General features: G+C 38.9%; 22 non-coding genes across 22 annotated transcripts; all 22 read right to left on the bottom strand.

The window, feature by feature from the left end:
- Nucleotides 1-1681: 1681 nt before the first annotated feature.
- Nucleotides 1682-1753, bottom strand: trnac-gca. Its single transcript has one exon. It is a non-coding gene; the product is annotated as a tRNA-Cys (tRNA).
- Nucleotides 1754-2453: 700 nt separating this feature from the next.
- On the bottom strand, nt 2454-2525 carry trnac-gca. The gene has a single exon. It is a non-coding gene; the product is annotated as a tRNA-Cys (tRNA).
- Nucleotides 2526-2646: 121 nt separating this feature from the next.
- trnac-gca lies at nt 2647-2718 on the bottom strand. Its single transcript has one exon. It is a non-coding gene; the product is annotated as a tRNA-Cys (tRNA).
- Nucleotides 2719-2839: 121 nt separating this feature from the next.
- On the bottom strand, nt 2840-2911 carry trnac-gca. Its single transcript has one exon. It is a non-coding gene; the product is annotated as a tRNA-Cys (tRNA).
- A 246-nt stretch (nt 2912-3157) lies between these two features.
- trnac-gca lies at nt 3158-3229 on the bottom strand. Its single transcript has one exon. It is a non-coding gene; the product is annotated as a tRNA-Cys (tRNA).
- A 1121-nt stretch (nt 3230-4350) lies between these two features.
- Nucleotides 4351-4422, bottom strand: trnac-gca. Its single transcript has one exon. It is a non-coding gene; the product is annotated as a tRNA-Cys (tRNA).
- Nucleotides 4423-5123: 701 nt separating this feature from the next.
- On the bottom strand, nt 5124-5195 carry trnac-gca. Its single transcript has one exon. It is a non-coding gene; the product is annotated as a tRNA-Cys (tRNA).
- A 423-nt stretch (nt 5196-5618) lies between these two features.
- trnac-gca lies at nt 5619-5690 on the bottom strand. Its single transcript has one exon. It is a non-coding gene; the product is annotated as a tRNA-Cys (tRNA).
- A 1294-nt stretch (nt 5691-6984) lies between these two features.
- On the bottom strand, nt 6985-7056 carry trnac-gca. Its single transcript has one exon. It is a non-coding gene; the product is annotated as a tRNA-Cys (tRNA).
- A 581-nt stretch (nt 7057-7637) lies between these two features.
- On the bottom strand, nt 7638-7709 carry trnac-gca. Its single transcript has one exon. It is a non-coding gene; the product is annotated as a tRNA-Cys (tRNA).
- Nucleotides 7710-8130: 421 nt separating this feature from the next.
- trnac-gca lies at nt 8131-8202 on the bottom strand. Its single transcript has one exon. It is a non-coding gene; the product is annotated as a tRNA-Cys (tRNA).
- A 581-nt stretch (nt 8203-8783) lies between these two features.
- On the bottom strand, nt 8784-8855 carry trnac-gca. The gene has a single exon. It is a non-coding gene; the product is annotated as a tRNA-Cys (tRNA).
- A 702-nt stretch (nt 8856-9557) lies between these two features.
- On the bottom strand, nt 9558-9629 carry trnac-gca. Its single transcript has one exon. It is a non-coding gene; the product is annotated as a tRNA-Cys (tRNA).
- Nucleotides 9630-10210: 581 nt separating this feature from the next.
- Nucleotides 10211-10282, bottom strand: trnac-gca. The gene has a single exon. It is a non-coding gene; the product is annotated as a tRNA-Cys (tRNA).
- Nucleotides 10283-10704: 422 nt separating this feature from the next.
- Nucleotides 10705-10776, bottom strand: trnac-gca. Its single transcript has one exon. It is a non-coding gene; the product is annotated as a tRNA-Cys (tRNA).
- A 581-nt stretch (nt 10777-11357) lies between these two features.
- On the bottom strand, nt 11358-11429 carry trnac-gca. Its single transcript has one exon. It is a non-coding gene; the product is annotated as a tRNA-Cys (tRNA).
- A 421-nt stretch (nt 11430-11850) lies between these two features.
- trnac-gca lies at nt 11851-11922 on the bottom strand. Its single transcript has one exon. It is a non-coding gene; the product is annotated as a tRNA-Cys (tRNA).
- A 599-nt stretch (nt 11923-12521) lies between these two features.
- Nucleotides 12522-12593, bottom strand: trnac-gca. The gene has a single exon. It is a non-coding gene; the product is annotated as a tRNA-Cys (tRNA).
- Nucleotides 12594-13017: 424 nt separating this feature from the next.
- On the bottom strand, nt 13018-13089 carry trnac-gca. Its single transcript has one exon. It is a non-coding gene; the product is annotated as a tRNA-Cys (tRNA).
- Nucleotides 13090-14163: 1074 nt separating this feature from the next.
- Nucleotides 14164-14235, bottom strand: trnac-gca. The gene has a single exon. It is a non-coding gene; the product is annotated as a tRNA-Cys (tRNA).
- A 599-nt stretch (nt 14236-14834) lies between these two features.
- On the bottom strand, nt 14835-14906 carry trnac-gca. Its single transcript has one exon. It is a non-coding gene; the product is annotated as a tRNA-Cys (tRNA).
- A 424-nt stretch (nt 14907-15330) lies between these two features.
- Nucleotides 15331-15402, bottom strand: trnac-gca. Its single transcript has one exon. It is a non-coding gene; the product is annotated as a tRNA-Cys (tRNA).
- Nucleotides 15403-17162: the final 1760 nt, after the last annotated feature.

Genomic DNA, 17162 nt, shown 5'->3' on the forward strand with positions numbered 1-17162 from the left:
TGAGGGTAGGCAACAACATCTCCTCCCCGCTGATCCTCAACACTGGGGCCCCACAAGGGTGCGTTCTGAGCCCTCTCCTGTACTCCCTGTTCACCCACGACTGCGTGGCCACGCACGCCTCCAACTCAATCATCAAGTTTGCGGACGACACAACAGTGGTAGGCTTGATTACCAACAACGACGAGACGGCCTACAGGGAGGAGGTGAGGGCCCTCGGAGTGTGGTGTCAGGAAAATAACCTCACACTCAACGTCAACAAAACTAAGGAGATGATTGTGGACTTCAGGAAACAGCAGAGGGAACACCCCCCTATCCACATCGATGGAACAGTAGTGGAGAGGGTAGCAAGTTTTAAGTTCCTCGGCATACACATCACAGACAAACTGAATTGGTCCACTCACACAGACAGCATTGTGAAGAAGGCGCAGCAGCGCCTCTTCAACCTCAGGAGGCTGAAGAAATTTGGCTTGTCACCAAAAGCACTCACAAACTTCTACAGATGCACAATCGAGAGCATCCTGGCGGGCTGTATCACCGCCTGGTACGGCAACTGCTCCGCCCTCAACCGTAAGGCTCTCCAGAGGGTGGTGAGGTCTGCACAACGCATCACCGGGGGCAAACTACCTGCCCTCCAGGACACCTACACCACCCGATGTCACAGGAAGGCCATAAAGATCATCAAGGACATCAACCACCCGAGCCACTGCCTGTTCACCCCGCTATCATCCAGAAGGCGAGGTCAGTACAGGTGCATCAAAGCTGGGACCGAGAGACTGAAAAACAGCTTCTATCTCAAGGCCATCAGACTGTTAAACAGCCACCACTAACATTGAGTGGCTGCTGCCAACACACTGACACTGACTCAACTCCAGCCACTTTAATAATGGGAATTGATGGGAAATGATGTAAATATATCACTATTCACTTTAAACAATGCTACCTTATATAATGTTACTTACCCTACATTATTCATCTCATATGCATACGTATATACTGTACTCTATATCATCGACTGTATCCTTATGTAATACATGTATCACTAGCCACTTTAACTATGCCACTTTGTTTACATACTCATCTCATTTGTACATACTGTACTCGATACCATCTACTGTATCTTGCCTATGCTGCTCTGTACCATCACTCATTCATATATCCTTATGTACATATTCTTTATCCCCTTACACTGTGTACAAGACAGTAGTTTTGGAATTGTTAGTTAGATTACTTGTTGGTTATTACTGCATTGTCGGAACTAGAAGCACAAGCATTTCGCTACACTCGCATTAACATCTGCTAACCATGTGTATGTGACAAATAAAATTTGATTTGATTTGATTTGATTCTCTCTTTGAAAACATACCCATAAAGTGTTTGATTTCAAGTTGACAAAAAAATTACAATCTGAGACATATTGATCTGAAGTCTATTGCACTTCCACCTCTGATAGGAACTATCTGACAGAGAAAAACCATTGAATGAGGGACATTTTAGACTGAGTAACATAACCAAAAAAGGAGCACTCCCTCTCTCAAGATACACTTAGAAAGTACTTGATTTCAAGGGGGTGCCAGGATTTGAACGTGAGAAATTGTCTAATAAGGGACAATTTTGTCTGAGTAACATATTCGAAAAAAGAGTCCTCTACCCTCAAAATACTCTTTGAAAGCACTTGATTTAAAGGGGGCATCAGGATTTGAACCTGGGACCTCTTGACCTGCAGTCAAATGCTCTACCACTGAGCTATACCCCCTCTGCTAGAAACTGTCTAAAGGCGGAAAAATTGTCTAATAAGGGACATTATAGCTGGAGATCAACAAAAACTAATATAGAAAACTCTCTCTCTCTGAAAACATACCCATAAAGTAATTGATTTCTTGATGACAATAATATTACCATCTGAGACCTATTTATCTGAAGCCTGTTGCACTTCCACCTCTGTTAGGAACTGTCTGACAGAGAAAAAACATCTAATGAGGGACATTTTAGCAGAGCGCTCCCTCTCTCAAGAAACACTGAGAAAGTAGTTGATTTCAAGGGGGCGCCAGTATTTGATCCTGAGAAATTGTCTAATAAGGGAGATTTTAGCTTGTGATCAACATAACCTAATAAAGAAAACTCTCTCTTTGAAAACGTACCCATAAAGTGTTTGATTTCAAGTTGACAAAAAAATTACAATCTGAGACCTATTGATCTGAAGTCTATTGCACTTCCACCTCTGATAGGAACTGTCTGACAGAGAAAAAACATTGAATGAGGGACATTTTAGACTGAGTAACATAACCAAAAAAGGAGCACTCCCTCTCTCAAAATACACTTAGAAAGTACTTGATTTCAAGGGGGTGACAGGATTTGAACGTGAGAAATTGTCTAATAAGGGACAATTTTCCCTGAGTAACATATTCGAAAAAAGAGTCCTCTACCCTCAAAATACTCTTTGAAAGCACTTGAAAAGGGGGCATCAGGATTTGAACCTGGGACCTCTTGATCTGCAGTCAAATGCTCTACCACTGAGCTATACCCCCTCTGCTAGAAACTGTCTAAAGGCGGAAAAATTGTCAAATAAGGGACAATTTTGCCTAAGTAACATATTCGGAAAAAAAAGTCCTCTACCCTCAAAATACTTTTAGAAAGCTCTTGATTTTAAGGGGGCATCAGGATTTGAACCTGGGACCTCTTGATCTGCAGTCAAATGCTCTACCACTGAGCTATACCCCCTCTGCTAGAAACTGTCTAAAGGCGGAAAAATTGTCAAATAAGGGACAATTTTGCCTAAATAACATATTCGGAAAAAAAAGTCCTCTACCCTCAAAATACTTTTAGAAAGCTCTTGATTTTAAGGGGGCATCAGGATTTGAACCTGGGACCTCTTGATCTGCAGTCAAATGCTCTACCACTGAGCTATACCCCCTCTGCTAGAAACTGTCTAAAGGTGGAAAAATTGTCTAATAAGGGACATTATAGCTGGAGATCAACAAAAACTAATATAGAAAACTCTCTCTCTCTGAAAACATATCCAAGTCTATTGCACTTCCTCCTCTGATAGGAACTGTCTGAAAGAGAAAAACCATTGAATGAGGGACATTTTCGCCTGAGTAACATATTCGAAAAAAGAGTCCTCTACCCTCAAAATACTCTTTGAAAGCACTGGATTTAAAGGGGGCATCAGGATTTGAACCTGGGACCTCTTGATCTGCAGTCAAATGCTCTACCACTGAGCTATACCCCCTCTGCTAGAAACTGTCTAAAGGCGGAAAAATGGTCAAATAAGGGACATAATAGCTGGAGATCGTCAAAAACTAATAAAGAACACTCTCTCTCTGAAAACATACCCATAAAGTAATTGATTTCTTGATGACAATAATATTACCATCTGAGACCTATTTATCTGAAGTCTGTTGCACTTCCACCTCTGATAGGAACTATCTGACAGAGAAAAACCATTGAATGAGGGACATTTTAGACTGAGTAACATAACCAAAAAAGGAGCACTCCCTCTCTCAAGATACACTTAGAAAGTACTTGATTTCAAGGGGGTGCCAGGATTTGAACGTGAGAAATTGTCTAATAAGGGACAATTTTGTCTGAGTAACATATTCGAAAAAAGAGTCCTCTACCCTCAAAATACTCTTTGAAAGCCCTTGATTTAAAGGGGGCATCAGGATTTGAACCTGGGACCTCTTGATCTGCAGTCAAATGCTCTACCACTGAGAGCAAAAACTAATGAAGAACACTCTCTCTCTGAAAACATACCCATAAAGTAATTGATTTCTTGATGACAATAATATTACCATCTGAGACCTATTTATCTGAAGTCTGTTGCACTTCCACCTCTGTTAGGAACTGTCTGACAGAGAAAAACCATCTAATGAGGGACATTTTTGCAGAGCACTCCCTCTCTCAAGAAACACTGAGAAAGTACTTGATTTCAAGGGGGCGCCAGTATTTGATCCTGAGAAATTGTCTAATAAGGGAGATTTTAGCTTGTGATCAACATAACCTAATAAAGAAAACTCTCTCTTTGAAAACGTACCCATAAAGTGTTTGATTTCAAGTTGACAAAAAATTACAATCTGAGACATATTGATCTTAAGTCTATTGCACTTCCACCTCTGATAGGAACTATCTGACAGAGAAAAAACATTGAATGAGGGACATTTTAGACTGAGTAACATAACCAAAAAAGGAGCACTCCCTCTCTCAAGATACACTTAGAAAGTACTTGATTTCAAGGGGGTGCCAGGATTTGAACGTGAGAAATTGTCTAATAAGGGACAATTTTGCCTGAGTAACATATTCGAAAAAAGAGTCCTCTACCCTCAAAATACTCTTTGAAAGCCCTTGATTTAAAGGGGGCATCAGGATTTGAACCTGGGACCTCTTGATCTGCAGTCAAATGCTCTACCACTGAGCTATACCCCCTCTGCTAGAAACTGTCTAAAGGCGGAAAAATGGTCAAATAAGGGACATAATAGCTGGAGATCGACAAAAACTAATAAAGAACACTCTCTCTCTGAAAACATACCCATAAAGTAATTGATTTCTTGATGACAATAATATTACCATCTGAGACCTATTTATCTGAAGTCTGTTGCACTTCCACCTCTGTTAGGAACTGTCTGACAGAGAAAAACCATCTAATGAGGGACATTTTTGCAGAGCACTCCCTCTCTCAAGAAACACTGAGAAAGTACTTGATTTCAAGGGGGCGCCAGTATTTGATCCTGAGAAATTGTCTAATAAGGGAGATTTTAGCTTGTGATCAACATAACCTAATAAAGAAAACTGTCTCTTTGAAAACATACCCATAAAGTGTTTGATTTCAAGTTGACAAAAAAATTACAATCTGAGACCTATTGATCTGAAGTCTATTGCACTTCCACCTCTGATAGGAACTGTCTGACAGAGAAAAAACATTGAATGAGGGACATTTTAGACTGAGTAACATAACCAAAAAAGGAGCACTCCCTCTCTCAAAATACACTTAGAAAGTACTTGATTTCAAGGGGGTGACAGGATTTGAACGTGAGAAATTGTCTAATAAGGGACAATTTTGCCTGAGTAACATATTCGGAAAAAAAGTCCTCTACCCTCAAAATACTCTTAGAAAGCTCTTGATTTTAAGGGGGCATCAGAATTTGAACCTGGGACCTCTTGATCTGCAGTCAAATGCTCTACCACTGAGCTATACCCCCTCTGCTACAAACTGTCTAAAGGCGGAAAAATTGTCAAATAAGGGACATTATAGCTGGAGATCAACAAAAACTAATATAGAACACTCTCTCTCTCTGAAAACATACCCATAAAGTATTTGATTTCAAGATGGCAAATAAATTACAATCTGAGACCTATTGATCTGAAGTCTATTGCACTTCCACCTCTGATAGGAACTGTCTGACAGAGAAAAAACATTGAATGAGGGACATTTTAGACTGAGTAACATAACCAAAAAAGGAGCACTCCCTCTCTCAAAATACACTTAGAAAGTACTTGATTTCAAGGGGGTGACAGGATTTGAACGTGAGAAATTGTCTAATAAGGGACAATTTTGTCTGAGTAACATATACGAAAAAAGAGTCCTCTACCCTCAAAATACTCTTTGAAAGCCCTTGATTTAAAGGGGGCATCAGGATTTGAACCTGAGACCTCTTGATCTGCAGTCAAATGCTCTACCACTGAGCTATACCCCTCTGCTAGAAACTGTCTAAAGGCGGAAAAATGGTCAAATAAGGGACATAATAGCTGGAGATCGACAAAAACTAATAAAGAACACTCTCTCTCTCTGAAAACATACCCATAAAGTATTTGATTTCAAGATGGCAAATATATTACAATCTGAGACCTATTGATCTGAAGTCTGTTGCACTTCCACCTCTGTTAGGAACTGTCTGACAGAGAAAAAACATCTAATGAGGGACATTTTAGCAGAGCACTCCCTCTCTCAAGAAACACTGAGAAAGTACTTGATTTCAAGGGGGCGCCAGTATTTGATCCTGAGAAATTGTCTAATAAGGGAGATTTTAGCTTGTGATCAACATAACCTAATAAAGAAAACTCTCTCTTTGAAAACGTACCCATAAAGTGTTTGATTTCAAGTTGACAAAAAATTACAATCTGAGACATATTGATCTTAAGTCTATTGCACTTCCACCTCTGATAGGAACTATCTGACAGAGAAAAAACATTGAATGAGGGACATTTTAGACTGAGTAACATAACCAAAAAAGGAGCACTCCCTCTCTCAAGATACACTTAGAAAGTACTTGATTTCAAGGGGGTGCCAGGATTTGAACGTGAGAAATTGTCTAATAAGGGACAATTTTGCCTGAGTAACATATTCGAAAAAAGAGTCCTCTACCCTCAAAATACTCTTTGAGAGCACTTGATTTAAAGGGGGCATCAGGATTTGAACCTGGGACCTCTTGATCTGCAGTCAAATGCTTCCACCTCTTCCACTTCCACCTCTGTTAGGAACTGTCTGACAGAGAAAAACCATCTAATGAGGGACATTTTAGCAGAGCACTCTCTCTCTCAAGAAACACTGAGAAAGTACTTGATTTCAAGGGTGGCGCCAGGATTTGATACTGAGAAATTGTCTAACAAGGGAGATTTTAGCTTGTGATCAACATAACCTAATAAAGAAAACTCTCTCTTTGAAAACGTACCCATAAAGTGATTGATTTCAAGTTGACAAAAAAATTACAATCTGAGACCTATTGATCTGAAGTCTATTGCACTTCCTCCTCTGATAGGAACTGTCTGAAAGAGAAAAAACATTGAATGAGGGACATTTTAGACTGAGTAACATAACCAAAAAAGGAGCACTCCCTCTCTCAAGATACACTTAGAAAGTACTTGATATCAAAAGGGGTGCCAGGATTTGAACGTGAGAAATTGTCTAATAAGGGACAATTTTCCCTGAGTAACATATTCGAAAAAAGAGTCCTCTACCCTCAAAATACTCTTTGAAAGCACTTGATTTAAAGGGTGCATCAGGATTTGAACCTGGGACCTCTTGATCTGCAGTCAAATGCTCTACCACTGAGCGATACCCCCTCGGCTAGAAACTACAAAGGCAGAACAATTGTCTAATAAGGGACATTATAGCTGGAGATCAACAGAAACTAATAAAGAACACTCTCTCTCTGAAAACATACACATAAAGTAATTGATTTCTTGATGACAAAAATATTACCATCTGAGACCTATTTATCTGAAGTCTGTTGCACTTCCTCCTCTGTTAGGAACTGTCTGACAGAGAAAAAACATCTAATGAGGGACATTTTAGCAGAGCACTCCCTCTCTCAAGAAACACTGAGAAAGTACTTGATTTCAAGGGGGGCGCCAGGATTTGATACTGAGAAATTGTCTAACAAGGGAGATTTTAGCTTGTGATCAACATAACCTAATAAAGAAAACTCTCTCTTTGAAAACGTACCCATAAAGTGATTGATTTCAAGTTGACAAAAAAATTACAATCTGAGACCTATTGATCTGAAGTCTATTGCACTTCCTCCTCTGATAGGAACTGTCTGAAAGAGAAAAAACATTGAATGAGGGACATTTTAGACTGAGTAACATAACCAAAAAAGGAGCACTCCCTCTCTCAAAATACACTTAGAAAGTACTTGATTTCAAGGGGGCATCAGGATTTGAACCTGGGACCTCTTGATCTGCAGTCAAATGCGCTACCACTGAGCTATACCCCCTCAGCTAGAAACTGTCTAAAGGTGGAAAAATTGTCTAATAAGGGACATTTTAGCTGGAGATCAACAAAAACTAATGAAGAACACTCTCTCTCTGAAAACATACCCATAAAGTATTTGATTTGAAGATGACAAATATATTACAATCTGAGACCTATTGATCTGAAGTCTTTTGCACTTCCACCTCTGATAGGAACTGTCTGACAGAGAAAAACCATTGAATGAGGGACATTTTAGACTGAGTAACATAACCAAAAAAGGAGCACTCCCTCTCTCAAGATACACTTAGAAAGTACTTGATATCAAGGGGGTGCCAGGATTTGAACGTGAGAAATTGTCTAATAAGGGACAATTTTCCCTGAGTAACATATTCGAAAAAAGAGTCCTCTACCCTCAAAATACTCTTTGAAAGCACTTGATTTAAAGGGTGCATCAGGATTTGAACCTGGGACCTCTTGATCTGCAGTCAAATGCTCTACCACTGAGCGATACCCCCTCGGCTAGAAACTACAAAGGCAGAACAATTGTCTAATAAGGGACATTATAGCTGGAGATCAACAGAAACTAATAAAGAACACTCTCTCTCTGAAAACATACACATAAAGTAATTGATTTCTTGATGACAAAAATATTACCATCTGAGACCTATTTATCTGAAGTCTGTTGCACTTCCTCCTCTGTTAGGAACTGTCTGACAGAGAAAAAACATCTAATGAGGGACATTTTAGCAGAGCACTCCCTCTCTCAAGAAACACTGAGAAAGTACTTGATTTCAAGGGGGGCGCCAGGATTTGATACTGAGAAATTGTCTAACAAGGGAGATTTTAGCTTGTGATCAACATAACCTAATAAAGAAAACTCTCTCTTTGAAAACGTACCCATAAAGTGATTGATTTCAAGTTGACAAAAAAATTACAATCTGAGACCTATTGATCTGAAGTCTATTGCACTTCCTCCTCTGATAGGAACTGTCTGAAAGAGAAAAAACATTGAATGAGGGACATTTTAGACTGAGTAACATAACCAAAAAAGGAGCACTCCCTCTCTCAAAATACACTTAGAAAGTACTTGATTTCAAGGGGGCATCAGGATTTGAACCTGGGACCTCTTGATCTGCAGTCAAATGCGCTACCACTGAGCTATACCCCCTCTGCTAGAAACTGTCTAAAGGTGGAAAAATTGTCTAATAAGGGACATTTTAGCTGGAGATCAACAAAAACTAATGAAGAACACTCTCTCTCTGAAAACATACCCATAAAGTAATTGATTTCTTGATGACAATAATATTACCATCTGAGACCTATTTATCTGAAGTCTGTTGCACTTCCACCTCTGTTAGGAACTGTCTGACAGAGAAAAAACATCTAATGAGGGACATTTTAGCAGAGCACTCCCTCTCTCAAGAAACACTGAGAAAGTACTTGATTTCAAGGGGGGCGCCAGGATTTGATACTGAGAAATTGTCTAACAAGGGAGATTTTAGCTTGTGATCAACATAACCTAATAAAGAAAACTCTCTCTTTGAAAACGTACCCATAAAGTGATTGATTTCAAGTTGACAAAAAAATTACAATCTGAGACCTATTGATCTGAAGTCTATTGCACTTCCACCTCTGATAGGAACTGTCTGACAGAGAAAAACCATTGAATGAGGGACATTTTAGACTGAGTAACATAACCAAAAAAGGAGCACTCCCTCTCTCAAGATACACTTAGAAAGTACTTGATATCAAGGGGGTGCCAGGATTTGAACGTGAGAAATTGTCTAATAAGGGACAATTTTCCCTGAGTAACATATTCGAAAAAAGAGTCCTCTACCCTCAAAATACTCTTTGAAAGCACTTGATTTAAAGGGTGCATCAGGATTTGAACCTGGGACCTCTTGATCTGCAGTCAAATGCTCTACCACTGAGCGATACCCCCTCGGCTAGAAACTACAAAGGCAGAACAATTGTCTAATAAGGGACATTATAGCTGGAGATCAACAGAAACTAATAAAGAACACTCTCTCTCTGAAAACATACACATAAAGTATTTGATTTCTTGATGACAAAAATATTACCATCTGAGACCTATTTATCTGAAGTCTGTTGCACTTCCTCCTCTGTTAGGAACTGTCTGACAGAGAAAAAACATCTAATGAGGGACATTTTAGCAGAGCACTCCCTCTCTCAAGAAACACTGAGAAAGTACTTGATTTCAAGGGGGGCGCCAGGATTTGATACTGAGAAATTGTCTAACAAGGGAGATTTTAGCTTGTGATCAACATAACCTAATACAGAAAACTCTCTCTTTGAAAACGTACCCATAAAGTGTTTGATTTCAAGTTGACAAAAAAATTACAATCTGAGACCTATTGATCTGAAGTCTATTGCACTTCCTCCTCTGATAGGAACTGTCTGAAAGAGAAAAAACATTGAATGAGGGACATTTTAGACTGAGTAACATAACCAAAAAAGGAGCACTCCCTCTCTCAAAATACACTTAGAAAGTACTTGATTTCAAGAGGGCATCAGGATTTGAACCTGGGACCTCTTGATCTGCAGTCAAATGCGCTACCACTGAGCTATACCCCCTCTGCTAGAAGCTGTCTAAAGGTGGAAAAATTGTCTAATAAGGGACATTTTAGCTGGAGATCAACAAAAACTAATGAAGAACACTCTCTCTCTGAAAACATACCCATAAAGTATTTGATTTGAAGATGACAAATATATTACAATCTGAGACCTATTGATCTGAAGTCTTTTGCACTTCCACCTCTCATAGGAACTGTCTGACAGAGAAAAAACATTGAATGAGGGACATTTTAGACTGAGTAACATAACCAAAAAAGGAGCACTCCCTCTCTCAAGATACACTTAGAAAGTACTTGATATCAAAAGGGGTGCCAGGATTTGAACGTGAGAAATTGTCTAATAAGGGACAATTTTCCCTGAGTAACATATTCGAAAAAAGAGTCCTCTACCCTCAAAATACTCTTTGAAAGCACTTGATTTAAAGGGTGCATCAGGATTTGAACCTGGGACCTCTTGATCTGCAGTCAAATGCTCTACCACTGAGCGATACCCCCTCGGCTAGAAACTACAAAGGCAGAACAATTGTCTAATAAGGGACATTATAGCTGGAGATCAACAGAAACTAATAAAGAACACTCTCTCTCTGAAAACATACACATAAAGTATTTGATTTCTTGATGACAAAAATATTACCATCTGAGACCTATTTATCTGAAGTCTGTTGCACTTCCTCCTCTGTTAGGAACTGTCTGACAGAGAAAAAACATCTAATGAGGGACATTTTAGCAGAGCACTCCCTCTCTCAAGAAACACTGAGAAAGTACTTGATTTCAAGGGGGGCGCCAGGATTTGATACTGAGAAATTGTCTAACAAGGGAGATTTTAGCTTGTGATCAACATAACCTAATAAAGAAAACTCTCTCTTTGAAAACGTACCCATAAAGTGATTGATTTCAAGTTGACAAAAAAATTACAATCTGAGACCTATTGATCTGAAGTCTATTGCACTTCCTCCTCTGATAGGAACTGTCTGAAAGAGAAAAAACATTGAATGAGGGACATTTTAGACTGAGTAACATAACCAAAAAAGGAGCACTCCCTCTCTCAAAATACACTCAGAAAGTACTTGATTTCAAGGGGGCATCAGGATTTGAACCTGGGACCTCTTGATCTGCAGTCAAATGCGCTACCACTGAGCTATACCCCCTCTGCTAGAAACTGTCTAAAGGTGGAAAAATTGTCTAATAAGGGACATTTTAGCTGGAGATCAACAAAAACTAATGAAGAACACTCTCTCTCTGAAAACATACCCATAAAGTATTTGATTTGAAGATGACAAATATATTACAATCTGAGACCTATTGATCTGAAGTCTTTTGCACTTCCACCTCTGATAGGAACTGTCTGACAGAGAAAAACCATTGAATGAGGGACATTTTAGACTGAGTAACATAACCAAAAAAGGAGCACTCCCTCTCTCAAGATACACTTAGAAAGTACTTGATATCAAGGGGGTGCCAGGATTTGAACGTGAGAAATTGTCTAATAAGGGACAATTTTCCCTGAGTAACATATTCGAAAAAAGAGTCCTCTACCCTCAAAATACTCTTTGAAAGCACTTGATTTAAAGGGTGCATCAGGATTTGAACCTGGGACCTCTTGATCTGCAGTCAAATGCTCTACCACTGAGCTATACCCCCTCGGCTAGAAACTACAAAGGCAGAAAAATTGTCTAATAAGGGACATTATAGCTGGAGATCAACAGAAACTAATAAAGAACACTCTCTCTCTGAAAACATACACATAAAGTAATTGATTTCTTGATGACAAAAATATTACCATCTGAGACCTATTTATCTGAAGTCTGTTGCACTTCCTCCTCTGTTAGGAACTGTCTGACAGAGAAAAACCATCTAATGAGGGACATTTTTGCAGAGCACTCCCTCTTTCAAGAAACACTGAGAAAGTACTTGATTTCAAGGGGGCGCCAGTATTTGATCCTGAGAAATTGTCTAATAAGGGAGATTTTAGCTTGTGATCAACATAACCTAATACAGAAAACTCTCTCTTTGAAAACGTACCCATAAAGTGTTTGATTTCAAGTTGACAAAAAAATTACAATCTGAGACCTATTGATCTGAAGTCTGTTGCACTTCCACCTCTGATAGGAACTGTCTGACAGAGAAAAACCATTGAATGAGGGACATTTTAGACTGAGTAACATAACCAAAAAAGGAGCACTCCCTCTCTCAAGATAGTCCTCTACCCTCAACCAACTCTTTCGAATCACTTAATTTAAAGGGTGCTTCAGGATTTGAACCTGGGACCTCTTGATCTGCAGTCAAATGCTCTATCACTGAGCTATACACCCTCTGCTAGAAATTGTCGAAAGGCAGAACAATTGTCCAATAAGGGACATTATAGCTGGAGATCAACAAAAACTAATATAGAAACACTCTCTCTCTCTGAAAACATACCCAGAAAGTGTTTGATTTCAAGATGACAAATATATTACAATCTGAGACCTATTGATCTGAAGTCTTTTGCACTTCCTCCTCTGATAGGAACTGTCTGACAGAGAAAAACCATTGAATGAGGGACATTTTAGACTGAGTAACATAACCAAAAAAGGAGCACTCCCTCTCTCAAAATACACTTAGAAAGTACTTGATTTCAAGCGGGTGACAGGATTTGAACTTGAGAAATTGTCTAATAAGGGACAATTTTCCCTGAGTAACATATTCGAAAAAAGAGTCCTCTACCCTCAAAATACTCTTTGAAAGCACTTGATTTAAAGGGTGCATCAGGATTTGAACCTGGGACCTCTTGATCTGCAGTCAAATGCTCTACCACTGAGCGATACCCCCTCGGCTAGAAACTACAAAGGCAGAACAATTGTCTAATAAGGGACATTATAGCTGGAGATCAACAGAAACTAATAAAGAACACTCTCTCTCTGAAAACATACACATAAAGTATTTGATTTCTTGATGACAAAAATATTACCATCTGAGACCTATTTATCTGAAGTCTGTTGCACTTCCTCCTCTGTTAGGAACTGTCTGACAGAGAAAAAACATCTAATGAGGGACATTTTAGCAGAGCACTCCCTCTCTCAAGAAACACTGAGAAAGTACTTGATTTCAAGGGGGGCGCCAGGATTTGATACTGAGAAATTGTCTAACAAGGGAGATTTTAGCTTGTGATCAACATAACCTAATAAAGAAAACTCTCTCTTTGAAAAGGTACCCATAAAGTGATTGATTTCAAGTTGACAAAAAAATTACAATCTGAGACCTATTGATCTGAAGTCTATTGCACTTCCTCCTCTGATAGGAACTGTCTGAAAGAGAAAAAACATTGAATGAGGGACATTTTAGACTGAGTAACATAACCAAAAAAGGAGCACTCCCTCTCTCAAAATACACTCAGAAAGTACTTGATTTCAAGGGGGCATCAGGATTTGAACCTGGGACCTCTTGATCTGCAGTCAAATGCGCTACCACTGAGCTAATCCCCCTCTGCTAGAAACTGCCTAAAGGCGGAAAAATTGTCTAATAAGGGACATTATAGCTGGAGATCAACAAAATCTAATGAAGAACACTCTTTCTCTGAAAACATACCCATAAAGTATTTGATTTGAAGATGACAAATATATTACAATCTGAGACCTATTGATCTGAAGTCTTTTGCACTTCCACCTCTGATAGGAACTGTCTGACAGAGAAAAACCATTGAATGAGGGACATTTTAGACTGAGTAACATAACCAAAAAAGGAGCACTCCCTCTCTCAAGATACACTTAGAAAGTACTTGATATCAAGGGGGTGCCAGGATTTGAACGTGAGAAATTGTCTAATAAGGGACAATTTTCCCTGAGTAACATATTCGAAAAAAGAGTCCTCTACCCTCAAAATACTCTTTGAAAGCACTTGATTTAAAGGGTGCATCAGGATTTGAACCTGGGACCTCTTGATCTGCAGTCAAATGCTCTACCACTGAGCTATACCCCCTCGGCTAGAAACTACAAAGGCAGAAAAATTGTCTAATAAGGGACATTATAGCTGGAGATCAACAGAAACTAATAAAGAACACTCTCTCTCTGAAAACATACACATAAAGTAATTGATTTCTTGATGACAAAAATATTACCATCTGAGACCTATTTATCTGAAGTCTGTTGCACTTCCTCCTCTGTTAGGAACTGTCTGACAGAGAAAAACCATCTAATGAGGGACATTTTTGCAGAGCACTCCCTCTTTCAAGAAACACTGAGAAAGTACTTGATTTCAAGGGGGCGCCAGTATTTGATCCTGAGAAATTGTCTAATAAGGGAGATTTTAGCTTGTGATCAACATAACCTAATACAGAAAACTCTCTCTTTGAAAACGTACCCATAAAGTGTTTGATTTCAAGTTGACAAAAAAATTACAATCTGAGACCTATTGATCTGAAGTCTGTTGCACTTCCACCTCTGATAGGAACTGTCTGACAGAGAAAAACCATTGAATGAGGGACATTTTAGACTGAGTAACATAACCAAAAAAGGAGCACTCCCTCTCTCAAGATAGTCCTCTACCCTCAACCAACTCTTTCGAATCACTTAATTTAAAGGGTGCTTCAGGATTTGAACCTGGGACCTCTTGATCTGCAGTCAAATGCTCTATCACTGAGCTATACACCCTCTGCTAGAAATTGTCGAAAGGCAGAACAATTGTCCAATAAGGGACATTATAGCTGGAGATCAACAAAAACTAATATAGAAACACTCTCTCTCTCTGAAAACATACCCAGAAAGTGTTTGATTTCAAGATGACAAATATATTACAATCTGAGACCTATTGATCTGAAGTCTTTTGCACTTCCTCCTCTGATAGGAACTGTCTGACAGAGAAAAACCATTGAATGAGGGACATTTTAGACTGAGTAACATAACCAAAAAAGGAGCACTCCCTCTCTCAAAATACACTTAGAAAGTACTTGATTTCAAGCGGGTGACAGGATTTGAACTTGAGAAATTGTCTAATAAGGGACAATTTTCCCTGAGTAACATATTCGAAAAAAGAGTCCTCTACCCTCAAAATACTCTTTGAAAGCACTTGATTTAAAGGGTGCATCAGGATTTGAACCTGGGACCTCTTGATCTGCAGTCAAATGCTCTACCACTGAGCTATACCCCCTCAGCTAGAAACTACAAAGGCAGAAAAATTGTCTAATAAGGGACATTATAGCTGGAGATCAACAGAAACTAATAAAGAACACTCTCTCTCTGAAAACATACACATAAAGTATTTGATTTGAAGATGACAAATATATTACAATCTGAGACCTATTGATCTGAAGTCTTTTGCACTTCCACCTCTGATAGGAACTGTCTGACAGAGAAAAAACATTGAATGAGGGACATTTTAGACTGAGTAACATAACCAAAAAAGGAGCACTACCTCTCTCAATATACACTTAGAAAGTACTTGTTTTCAAGGGGGTGCCAGGATTTGAACATGAGAAATTCTCTAATAAGGGAGATGTTAGATTGTGATCAACATAACCTAATAAAGAAAACTCTCTCTTTGAAAACGTACCCATAAAGTGTTTGATTTCAAGTTGACAAAAAAATTACAATCTGAGACCTATTGATCTGAAGTCTATTTCACTTCCGCCTCTGCTAGGAACTGTTCAACTGAGAGAAAAAGCATCTAATGAATAGAAAATAATAGCATGACCACAGAATGAGAGACTTTTTTTTATTTTTCCAGGACGTATACATTTCTCCATTAGAACGTATGATCCGACATGGTTATCTGTTTGTCTTTGCATTGAGCTCAGGTAAGGATAAGGACAGTGGTGAGGCATAGGCTAACTTCCAATACTCATTTTCAACCGGAAGAAAATGTGGTCCAAAGTCAGAACGCAATATAGAGAGGCTGTGGTCATACCTTATGTCAGTGTGTCATCGCAAGACAGGAAGGGGTGTCTTTGTTGCCATAGAGAATGAACAGGGACACCTGGCAAAACAGATGAATCAGATAAGTTAACAGACTTATATATATATATATATATATATATATATATGCAAGAATTGATACATGTATACGTTTGTGCATGTAATATACACTTCCATTCATGCAGGCCCAAAGATACATCATTTTCTTATCACAATAATAGCCTAAACAAACATATTTTTATATTTAGCAGACGTTATCGCAGGTGTAGCGAAATGCTTGTGTCCCTAGCTCCAACGGCGCAGTAGTATTTAACAACTCACAACAATACACACACACATCTAAAAGTAAAAGAATGGAATGAAGAAATATATAAATGTTAAGACACATATCGGAGTCGGAGTGTCGGAGTGGCATTGACTAGAATACAGTAGAATACAGTATATACATATGAAATTAGTAAAACAGTATGTAAACATTATTACATTGACGAGTGTTCTATTATTAAAGTGACCAGTGCTTCCATGTCTGTTTACATAGGGCAGCAGCCTCTAAGGTGCAGGGTTGAGTAACTGGGTGGTAGTCGGCTAGTGACAATGACTAAGTTCAGGGAAGGGTACTGGGTGGAGGCCGGCTAGTGATGACTGTTGAACAGACAGCTTCCCTCCTGTTCTGGAGTGAAGTGAGTTTCGGGAAAAACTGAAAGTATGCATCTTAGAAATAGTTTTCATATGCAAAAATAACATGGTCACTGTAGTAGAACGTTTATTTTGATTGCCGATATCCTGCCTATTTTTAAAGTCCCATGTGAACAGGATTACTAGGTAAGTCGTTGTTCTTGCACAGCATGTAAATGTTTGAAAAAACAACAACAATTATATTAATCTGACTATCCACAATAATTGTATTACTGTGTGCAAGTAACCGTGCTCATTGCTTATTTGAGGTCACAGATGGTTAATTTATGTTTATATTAGTGCTAGAAGCGTCACTACAGA

This window comes from Oncorhynchus mykiss, chromosome 31, assembly GCF_013265735.2.
Source record: "Oncorhynchus mykiss isolate Arlee chromosome 31, USDA_OmykA_1.1, whole genome shotgun sequence".
In the NCBI taxonomy this organism is placed as follows: domain Eukaryota; kingdom Metazoa; phylum Chordata; class Actinopteri; order Salmoniformes; family Salmonidae; genus Oncorhynchus; species Oncorhynchus mykiss.